Source organism: Neltuma alba, unplaced genomic scaffold, assembly GCF_004799145.2.
Source record: "Neltuma alba isolate B1F8T4 unplaced genomic scaffold, ASM479914v2 tig00006960_pilon, whole genome shotgun sequence".
NCBI classification, from domain to species: domain Eukaryota; kingdom Viridiplantae; phylum Streptophyta; class Magnoliopsida; order Fabales; family Fabaceae; genus Neltuma; species Neltuma alba.
The window spans coordinates 43,362-44,102 of NW_021634636.1; the positions used below are offsets into that span (position 1 = coordinate 43,362).

At 28.9% G+C, this 741-nt stretch overlaps 1 non-coding gene across 1 annotated transcript; it reads right to left on the reverse strand.

Moving 5' to 3' along the window:
* Window positions 1-73, reverse strand: TRNAR-UCU (transfer RNA arginine (anticodon UCU)). Its single transcript has one exon. It is a non-coding gene; the product is annotated as a tRNA-Arg (tRNA).
* Window positions 74-741: the final 668 nt, after the last annotated feature.

Here is a 741-nt window from a genome sequence, read left to right on the forward strand (position 1 = left end):
CACGCCCAGTGGGACTCGAACCCACAATCGCTTGATTAGAAGTCAAGCGCCTTATCCATTAGGCCATGGGCGCCTGGTTGACGGTGGCTTCTGATAACATCTCATGTTTTGTGTCTCAGAATAGGTGGAGTTGCACACTTCTCAAAAAACTCTTTGGTCCCATTTGATATGATACAAATATTAAAAATAAGGGATAAGGATTATGATTTTAATATGAATAATTACTTGTTATATGTGATTGGACAACTTATAAAAGTGGTATTGGAGAATACTATCTCCTCATGATATTTCTCAATCCCACGTACATGAGTTTGTTCAATCCCATATAACAAATAATCTCTTATATTAAATACTTTTTAAATACATTTTTTTTTACTTTCACTCTTAATTTATATCCTTTATTTTTAATATTTTGTATCAAACAGGACTTTATCATGCTAGTGACCTCCTAACAATACGGGTTTGGTGTCTCTAATCTGTTCCCTCAACCTACATACAGTTTCTGTTCACGTATTGGTGAATAGTGTCCTTTTTAAAAAAGAATATTATAAATTTGGGCATAAATCTTTTTCATGTTATAATGTTTGTTTTTTGTTTGGTTTTTAAAGATAAAATATTATGTAAAAAATTCAATTATATAATGTAAAAAAATGGTTAAAAAAAAACTATATAATGACTTTATGAATTATTTTATTAAGAAGAAAGATTTTTTTTAAATAACATTACAATTTAAAACTGAAA